Below are 10,518 nucleotides of genomic sequence, written 5' to 3' on the forward strand. Positions count from 1 at the left end.
AAACAAAGAAGTCGAGCAAACCATTATGAAACTATATCTTTCTATTTAATTCAATTAGATGGCTCTGCAGGCTGTTATTTCAGAAGGATAGTGAACACCAAAAATGAGGAACACTAATTCATGTAGTTGGTACACAGTAACAAAGCAATTTGTAGTGCTGAATTCACTTCATTCTTTTTCGGCAGGTCACGGGTTCAAGCCGTGGAAGCGGCCACTAATGCTTGTATTAGGATAGGTTATTTACATCACAACCCTTGGGGTGCGACCCTTCCATGGATCCTATGTGAACGGAGGATGTCTTGTGCACCGGGCTGCCCTTATACAAGTAACTCAGTATCACCACTGCAGCAGCAACAACAACGCCTATAGCACTTTGAGCTAATATAGTGTTGTCCTTCATTGTCACCTTAGAACCATATGAACTTAAGATAAACCCTAGCTCAGAGAGTTTCTTCTGTAATATGGCATAATCTCTAAAGAAGGCTTCTTCATCGTGTAAATTCACCAAATTGGACGCTAATCACTTAAGTTTCTTTACATTACAGTCATAAAAGCAATGCAAAGAAATGGCTCATTAAACAGGAAAGAATGTGATGCTGCAACTCTCCTTTTTTTAAAAGCTAGAATAAAGCACTGGTAAAACTAGCAAACAGCATGTAAAAGAGGCTTTTAAGGAAATTTAGACAAAATTACATAATAATGCACTCCATAAGTTGACCTTGCATTATTTTAGCCCACTTACAAATTTGCAAATGTGTAACCAAATATCAATAAGCTTAGATCTGAATTTTTTCAATTTTTTTATTCTCTATATATTCAAGCGTGAAACATTTCCATTCTACTTTTTCCTCAAGTTTCTACATACCTATCACAACTACGAAAATTCAAAAACAGACGCGAGAAATCTAAAATTTCATCTTCTTTAATGCTAATCTTGTTAGATTTTGAATATGATTTTGTGAGAAATTTGGAGTGGGTATTGTTTAAATTTATTATAATTAGTCTAAGTTGACTGTATACAAAGTTTGAAGTCATTTAATGGAGATTTGGAATAGTTTTAATCAAAATTTGCAAGTGAAAATCGTACAAAAAGTTCGTCAGAGATGTTTATACATTTGTATACAATATTATACACTTTTATACAAAGAGGTATATATATATATATATATATATATATATATATATATATATATATATATATATAGTTTTATAAAGATGTATAAGCACAGTAGTGAAAATGTTAGTGATACACCATGTATATAGGTGTAGTAGTTGAAGAAGAAGAAGAAGAAGAAATGTGATAAATTCACCAAATACCTGTAAATAATGTATCAACCTTGTATAAAATAATGTACAAGAGGTGTTTATACACTATTATACATTACTTATACACTATTATACAAATGAATCCTATTAATAGAGCTTCACGGGTTCTTATTCTTCTTTGGACATCTTCTGAAATTCAACTCAAATCTAGCTCAAATCTGCTCCAAATCACTTCAAATTTGAGTTTTAAACTCCCCTTGACGATCCCAATCAACCGGGCCAACACCCAATCCAAACAACTAACAAAATTGAAAAATCCAATTTCTGAAATTGAAGCTTCGAATGACCTTTAATGGTGACTCTAAAAATAATAATTCTCTTAAGTGGTATTTTTTCTTCTCACTTAATAGTGATTATCAACTTTGAATCTGGAGGAGAATTGAAGAATATATATATAATGGTAGAGAAATTTTGGGGTGCAAAATCGTGAAAGAGGAAGAAGAAGAACGAAGAAAAGAAAAAAAATAAGGTGGGCTAACTGGTGAAAAATAATTTTCAGATTATGTGCAACCTGGGCCATATCAGGTAAAGGCTTCAAACGTGGGCCATTTTTTTATGGACTGTTGGGCCAAGTAATAAGGAGCGTAATTCCCCCGGAAATTTATGTACAACCAATAAGTTGGACCTTCGACAAATGCCTGAATAGTGGATACTAAACATCAGTCAGTTTCTCATGTTTGCTTCAGACTAGCAGAACAAGTATGAAAGACTCAATTGGCTAGTGCATTGAGGATTAATAAGATTAGGCATATAATATCTGGCCAATAATTCTGAGGCACAAGTAAGAACCATATTACCATGAAATGAACAGGTGTAATTCCACATCATATATTACGCCCCAGTTGGTCTCTTTAAGATTAAAATAACATTTGAACACACAAAAGAAAAAAAATTAGTCAGTCTAGATTGAGCTTTTATCTATTCCAGTTGCACTTAATTCCAATCAATCGAGCATTACCCCAAAAGATATTTGAAATTATCTTCCAAGTTCTCAATCTCTCATGATTTTCGTTTGTCCTTTTCTACTATTATTAACATGGTTCTCCTACTTCTTAGTCCCACATATCGACTCCCATGCTTTTGCTTTATTGCAACATCTACACCATTACCATAGGCTCTCAATTAAATTTCTACCATACTAATCAATACCAAGGGATAAGACACACATGTGTGGATCCCCATATCCTCCTCCTCTATGTCTACTATAGTAGGTGAACCTTGAACATATAATAAGTACTTGCAAGTAGATTTTAGTATAAAGTACTTGGCAAGTAGATGAAACCTGTGGGGAGATAATAGAAAATAAAACTCGAATAAATTCCCCAAGTCTCTGCAAATTCTTTCATTGCTGTCTGATCTATGCCAAGGTGCTTCACAACACTTCTGCAAATTACAAGTAGATGGAGAAGACATAAAGATCTAACGGCATATAGCGGTTATCTTTCATTTTGCCAAATATCAAGTAATAGTAAATTCATATTTGGGACAAGTTCGCTTAATTAAAACCACAGACTTTGATCATCCAGTCGAAATGACTTTGTCACCTTAGCATACAGCTCAACATGATGTCTGAACACAGGATCATCCGGTAAAGCTTAGTCAGTGAGAAGTTCCAGAAGGTCCTCATTTTCTCCCTTTAGCAGCTCCCTGGTTGAAAAGATCAATTCTACTCGTTAATAACAAACAATACAACAACAACAACAACGACCCAGTAAAATCCCACAGTGAAATCCCACTAGTGGGGTCTGGGGAGGGTAGTGTGCATGCAGACCTTACCCCTACCCCACGGGAGTAGCGAGGCTGTTTCCAAAAGACATTAATAACAAACAATATGAATAAGAAGGGGGGGGGGGGGGGCGGTGCTTTTGCTTCCAGTTTGAAATAAAATGCCATAAGATCAAAAAACGAGCCCACAAGGCCATAAATCTTACACAAAGTATGAATTGTCAAATTTCAGCGGCTCTTTTGTCCATGGACCATCAAACCCTGATCTCTCTGGATATGCCCTTTCCTGCAGACAATTATCCAATGAACTGATTATACATACTTAGGTGTGTTCTTTGACTTACATCAAGAGAAATATGTTAATTGTAAGCACATATTGCACCAAGAGGGGGAACGCATAAATGGAGAAAACAGTCAATCTAGCAATATAAAGGGTCACAAAAAAACAAACAACAAAAACTAACCAGTGTATGACCCCTTGATAGCGCCACTATATCTTGTCAGACGAACCCATCCGATAAAATACCTCCTTCAGATGTGGTACACCTATCATTAATTACAAATGCAACAGAGAATCTCAATTTAAGTTATGTTATTTTACAAACAATTGAAAGATCTGAGAACCTGAATCTTGTGAAAACACAGGCATTACATAAGAAGAGAACAAATTAATTACTAATCAAAATCAACAATTAGAAGAGCAATGTAATTTAGAAACTGAAAAGACTTAGTTGTCATAAATCCAAAAAGATAATACTTTTTGTATACTACTAGTAATTGTCACAATTGAGAAAAACTGCAATTTAAGTGACAACAAACCGCAGCTTGACCAAGACAAAGGTAGGCAGAAAATTTTGCGAACAACACCACGTTTAGGTGTATTTTCTAGATGCTTTCGAAATCTTTGCTTTGATGTTAAATGACTTGAATTTTCTTTGTGATGTCGCAAGCACTAATGGACTATCTTCTATGTATCTTTTGTATAATAGGATTAATGTCTTTTGGTAAAGTTACGACAAACAAAATACACAACCGATCAAACAAAAGACTAACAAAATACATATATCCTATTTTTGTTCATGGCCCATAGATTTGATCGTATCTATCTTCATGTATGTATTCATGTTCAGAAGACACTAGCAGTTATATCCAAGATATAAGGAGCACCCAACCCCAGTCAGAAAAGGATTTTGCTGATCACTAATGGAAACTCCTCGGCCAGCTACCCTGACAGGAGGGCCAGGGAGAAATGCCTGATGTTATATGGCAATAGCACTCGATAATCAACCAACGCAGAAAATCATGAATTAGTGCAGTAAAGACTAGAAATCTTTTCTCTTTTTCTTATGTGATTTCAAGTGAAAAAGGCCAAGAAAAAATAATAATGAAATTGGCCAAGGAGACAGTAAGTCTGAAATTTGAAAGGGAATTAGATTAGTGTTATCAAAGACGAAAAGCGCAACAAAGCTCTAAGGTCCGTTGGGGCTTTAAGCGCAAATAAAGCGTGGGCTTTAATGGAAAAAGGCGCAACGGGAGAAAAAGTAAAAATACGTATATGTAGTCCAAGACCAATAAATATAAGCATGAATAACAAATATATGGACAATGAGATTGAAAAATATTATGATAAAGTGAAAAATCAACTGTTTAGTATCGCCTTTTCAGGATTATACTCACTGGCAAGGAAAACTAGTCCTTAGAGCCTTTATGTGACACTGAAGCGCCCACAAAGCGAGGCGGTGCGCTCAACATGTTTTGAGCCTCGCTTCAGGGCTTAAGCGTGCTTTAAGCACGCCTTTGACAACATTGCAAAAAACAAGCAATTCTTGTACCATCAGCATCTACCCTTCAAACATTCACAAACTTAATGATGCAGAAGGTCCTAAAGATGCTGGTGAGTTACCGGTGAAAAAATTATTAAAGTTGACAAAAGAGCAAGAGTGAGAACAGTCATTTTCACAGAAGTCGGTAACATATCTCAAGGAAAAAAATAAAAGTGGAAAAAGGATCTAATCACCCTTGATGGCATCTGGCCGGATAACCAATCTCCTTCTCCAATACGATCTCCTTTCTCTCTTTTGATACATTAGATGGTATTTCTGCTAGATAACCATTCTCTTTCGTGCTGCAATTTCCTTCTTTTCCCTCCTTCCTTTTAAGTTACAATTTGCCTTTTCTCAAGGGATGTTCTCTTGTTTTTCCTTTTTTGATTACTGCAGGCTCACTTGAATAAAACCACTGCTTGTTTTGTGTTAGGTTGGAATGAAAATGGAAGTGCATGAGAGACAGGTATTTGATATGTTGGTTAAAAGGTAAAGAGAAAGGTTTAGAAGGATTTCTTTTAATAAAGAGAAAGATTTACAAGGACATTTTTATAACCATACCAAATATGATGAAGGAAAGAATAATACGCCTATTATAAGAAAAAAATCCAACAAACGCATCACTCCTCTACTTTGTATCAAACATATTTGCTACTTATTTCAAGCAGTTTCATCCTATCTATGAAAACTAATAGAAACAACATCTAATATACTGTCTACGGTGGATAAGGCATTTAAAGGTCCCATGGGAAACTTAAATATGAGAAATGTCCAACTTCATAGCCAGCCGTGCCCAATGAGCTGAATAACAATAACTTAACTAAGACAAAATCAAAGAGAACTGTCAAGGAAAAAAATGATTGTTGGTTACAACATATTTAAAAAGGAATTGGTACTCTGGAATACCTTGTTTAGCATCTTGAAGTCGTCCTTCCTTTTGAGAAACGTTTGAATCCTAAGGTAGAACCAGAGGTACAAAGGTATTAATATATGATTAATTTGTTTTTAACGGGTGTTACCAAATATCAAAAGCAAAAGTTTGAGTCTATGAGGTACAGGAAAATCCACTTACCCTCCTACCAAGGACAAAGTCGATGGTCGGTCGGACCACCGGTGACCTCAAGTCCTCAACAGCTACAACACCTGCAAGCTATTAGATATATGGCAATAATTAAGCACAACTACGTCCATCGGCATCTTAATTAGAACATACATGAAAATTTTCTGAAATGTAACAAGATGCAAGATATATCATGTCAGCTGTTCAGGGAAAATTTGGGGATCAACTTTGTGGTAATTATGAATACTATTACTTGTCTAACCAAACAGAACCCGCAAGACTGTGAAAGGTGCATATTCATCAATCCTTTGAATTTGACTTTAAAGAGGCATCTCAGCAAGAAATCATTTACTTGTTCGAGGAATTTATTCGGGAACTACAACAGTGAAAGGTGCATATTCATCAATCCCTTTGAATTTGACTTTAAAGAGGCATCTCAGCAAGAAATCATTTACTTGTTCGAGGAATTTATTAGGGAACTACAACAGTGAGTTGTCATGGCCAACAGAAAGGAAGGAAATACAGAGTTAGACAATCTGCTTGACATTTCCTTGATCTATTTATTCACTGCATATAGGTGTGATGGGTTAAGCAAGTCCTATACCTCTTTTGAGCATGCAGGATTACATACCACCTTTGCCAACAATAAATAGTTCGGCATTAAGAAATGAATTGTCTGGAAATAGACTTTTTCCAACGGATTTCGAACCCCACCCACCCACCCACCCACCCACTCCCCACGCCAGTTCCAAACTCTTCATCCTTTAGTTTTTAACTATACGGCTTAAGTGATTATCACCTTTCTTTTTATCTCTCATTGGTACCTTTCCCCTACCTATCCAACAATACATTGAGTCATTTGCTTTAACGGAGCATTATGACCATTGACATTGCAAGTTCATTTGCATATTGGGTGCCGGAGGCAAAAGATGTCAAACATTCTGAGCCATTCAATAATATAATTCAAGGGGCAGCTTTGCTAAGTGCTGAATTTGGGATTTAAATTAGCAAGTCTTAGTGCAAATTTCCAGGATTTTGTATCTTTATTTTGTTTGGATAACGACAGTACCTTGGCCAACTTGCACACACCTCGACTATTCCATAGGATACTTGTGATGGTGGAGTACCTACAACTTCTCACCTGCACAGGTACTAGGTAACTCTGCCATAGAGGCTTAGGCAGATAGTAGTTAGGAAGAAATCAGCTGGCAGATTTTGTCTCAGCTGGACTTGCAAAAGGTTAGTCATGCAAAAAGGTTCTTAAGACCAGCTAATGACAATCGGTTCGTGCAACAACACCAGACTGATAGAATAGTGTTGTCCTTTGTGCATCTCAAATTATACCTTCTTATAAAGTTTAATTTAAAAATTAAAAAAAAAAAACTAAGTCAGTCAGTCAAGTTTATTTGGAGCGTGAAGCAGGAAAAATACCGCAAAATTGAAGAGCATTTTCAAGCCATTGTTAGCACTATGAGTGAACTCTTCCTCATTTCGGACTGAACCATTAGGTCCTCCTGTCTTCGACTTACAATCATATGTTCCTGCATCGTGCTATCTACGCAGAAACACAAGTACGTATTTAATACTAAGTAGTTTATCCACATGTACTAATTCTAAATTATTCACGAATTTAAACATGAAATTAGGTAAGTCGAATAAACTGAATTCCTCATGTTATTTGGACGCACGAAGTAGTTTTATTCAGCAAAATGAAGGACGGAGAGAGTGTATGTGTACGCATATCGAAGCATGATAGGAACACAGTTTTTGCTGGAGATAAGAGCGCGGAGATCCCGACGAGCTTTCGTGACTTCTTTCAATTACTCAACGTCGACGATTGGCTTCGCCATCGGTGGATCGACGGTGACGACCGATCGGAATCGGAAAATTTTGGTTGCGAAATTGAATGGTTTACTCAGAAGCAACGGAAAGTGATTAATGCTCCGGAAAGAAAGTGTAAAATCGTCCTTTCCCACGCTCATTTTATACTCGTATTTTTTATTTTTTTGTTATTAGTTTATTACTTTATCCGTCAATTTATTTGGTGATGTTTGATTGTACTAGTATCTACAAACCTGCGTTGCACGTTAATAATGGCATGGTTTAAATATTATTTATATAAAGAAATAATAAAATTTAATTAATGAGAGAAATTTTATATATAATACTACAACAATCATCTAAATACCGAAAAATATTGTTACATTAGCATAATACGTGAATTCAAAAGGAAAGGACATCATCAGAACTTACATAAATGATCAATTTTAGTTATGTTAAGTAGATAATTATGTATTGTAGTTTAAAGATATCTAATGTGATGGTATCTCACCGAACACTTCTTTATAGACGGTGTTTTTCTTGTATGTGTTTCCTTAAATACTTTGGTTATTCTGCCATAACCAGAACTCATGTTGTCGATATTGATATCTCTCTTGAAAGTGCAACATATAGTTATTCGCGTAAGAAAACGTATTGTGGTAAATATAGTCCAATATTTAATATGTTTGTCCTTGTGCTCTATTTATTATAACTACAAAACATAAACATACTGAAAATAATTTTTACACAAATTTAGAAGGATATTCTTTAGTTTCGGAAGACGAAAGCTGAATTCGGGGATAAATACATACTTAGAAGCACATTGATCAGTATCATAAGTTCTGCATATATGACGTTATTGTCAAAACTTCTATATGCCGTATGTGTGCTATTACATAAGTTATTCAGCGGATCTAAGTTTTCAGTAGCATGACGGGCATATTTTTCTTCAAAATCAACCAATATGCAATGGAAGATCAATTTTAACTTAGTCTATTATATATATGGTCACACTAACATACGTAAGAGATAATGAACTTGACAACAAACATGTACGTCCATTTGGTATTAAAGTATTTAAATATTATTCTTGGTAGTAATTGTTGGTATCATCTTCTGCTGAGTCAAAACTAAAAAATATTTTATTTTTACCATAAAACTTAGCGATCAATCTATTATTTAGTTGATCAACAAATTCATTCATGCTATCTAAGATAGCTCTTTAATTTCAATCATGTAATTCTCATAAAATTGCGTTTTAATCCAATGATGAAAATATTCTCCTTATTAAATGCACTACTATTACCATTGGGGTTGATAACCAAGTGTTCTAGAAGAACCAAATCATCTTTTAGTGGATGCTCTTCTTCGTTTCCGATACGAAGCAAGAAGACACTGAATGTTGGATTTGTTCTTACTTTTATATTTCTTGTCATTTGAATATTTTTCATTTGAGGTCAAAAGTAGAATTTAGGCAAGCTAGCTTTACAGTTTTTTCTTTCGTCAATTTTGGAACTACTTATCATACTTGACAGAAATCACCTCCCAAACTATTACTTTTCCACCAAACGGTTCATCGATATCCTATATATCTCTAAAACTCTGGGCGATTGTTTTGATCGATTGACGTTTAGCCAAAAACGCTTCATCCCATATTATCATGTTTGCTTTCCTTATAGATATAGCACTATTGCTCTGCTTTGATATATTTGTTATGGTTATTTCAGATATTTGAAGAAGTATATATCAAATCTAAAGTGAGTTGTACGACCTTATAATAAAAACGTTGGTAGTACACCACTTGTTCTTATTTCTAACAATACCATGCCTCTTGATCTGACATTTACAAGTAATGTATGACATATGAATATTATTTCGATTCCCGGAGGCATCTACAAAGAATAATCTCGCTATACCAGAGTCGACATTTTATAATATAGTCTTGAGAGTTGAAAGCTTATTCTTGTTCATGATTGTGATGACCCAAAAGGTCATCACTTGCTTTAAATTAAAATCTGTGTTTTCGAGGCCTTGAAAACCTCATTTAGAGTCGCCTCAATTTGCGTGCCCAGTCCGGGCGCGTAGCCGGAAAGCTTAAATATGAATTTCTGTGAGAAAATGCTAAGTTTTGATGTTAAAATGAATAAATTTGACCTTGGTCAACGTTTTGGGTAAACGGACCCGGACCCGTGATTTGACGGTCCCGGAGGGTCCGCAGAAAAATATGAGACTTGGGCGTATGCCCGAAATCGAATTCCGAGGTCCCGAGCCCGAGAAATGAATTTTTTTAAAAGAAATTATTTTCTGAAATTGTTTAAGGAAATTTGAAATGAAATTTGATTAGAACGTGTTGGTATCGGGCCCGTATTTTGGTTCCGGCGCCTGGTACAGGTCTTATATATGATTTAAGACGATTCTGTAAAATTTGGTGAAAACGGACGTCGTTTGGCGTGATTCGGACCTAAATTGGAAAATTTGATGTTTTATGAAGTTTGAAAGAATTCTTGGATTTTGAGGTTTAATTCGATGTTTATGATGTTAGTTTGGCGATTTGATCGCACAAATAAGTCCGTAGGATATTTTTGAGGTTGTGTGTATATTTGGTTTGGAGCCCCGAGGGCCCGGGTGAGTTTTGGATAGGCCACGGGGTGAAATTTTGGACTTAAGGAATTGCAGGCCTGCAGACCTCGCATTTCCCAAACATTTTCGTAATTACCAGGCTTGTTCGCATTTCCCAAACTTTCTTCGCAATTCCCAGGGTCG

General features: G+C 35.5%; 1 pseudogene; it reads right to left on the bottom strand.

Moving 5' to 3' along the window:
• Positions 1 to 226: 226 nt before the first annotated feature.
• On the bottom strand, positions 227 to 7,945 carry LOC109213681 (annotated as a pseudogene).
• Between the last annotated feature and the right edge of the window lie 2,573 nt (positions 7,946 to 10,518).

Source organism: Nicotiana attenuata, unplaced genomic scaffold (genome assembly GCF_001879085.1).
Source record: "Nicotiana attenuata strain UT unplaced genomic scaffold, NIATTr2, whole genome shotgun sequence".
NCBI lineage: Eukaryota > Viridiplantae > Streptophyta > Magnoliopsida > Solanales > Solanaceae > Nicotiana > Nicotiana attenuata.